Raw genomic sequence first — 268 nt, forward strand, 5'->3', positions numbered from 1 at the left:
CTACTTCTGTCCACTTGAGGGAAACTGTGGAGCCAAGCACTGCTTGCACGGGCATGCCAGGGCCCCAACCCGCCCTGTGCCCAGAAGGCCTGCCTGGGGGCACAAGTTCCTCTCTTTGTGGTCACTACATTTTGATATCTTCCGGGTCCTTTGCAGCTATGAACGGCTCCAGTTTTATGTCGGATATTTTTCTGTGTCAATGCTGAGCAACCATCTTAAAAAGAAGAATTGAGGGAAAAGATTTTATCCGTGGTTCTAAACAGACATC

The sequence above is a fragment of the Callorhinus ursinus genome, unplaced genomic scaffold (genome assembly GCF_003265705.2).
Source record: "Callorhinus ursinus isolate GAN/ISIS: 27379988/994484 unplaced genomic scaffold, GSC_fseal_2.0 scaffold2258, whole genome shotgun sequence".
NCBI lineage: Eukaryota > Metazoa > Chordata > Mammalia > Carnivora > Otariidae > Callorhinus > Callorhinus ursinus.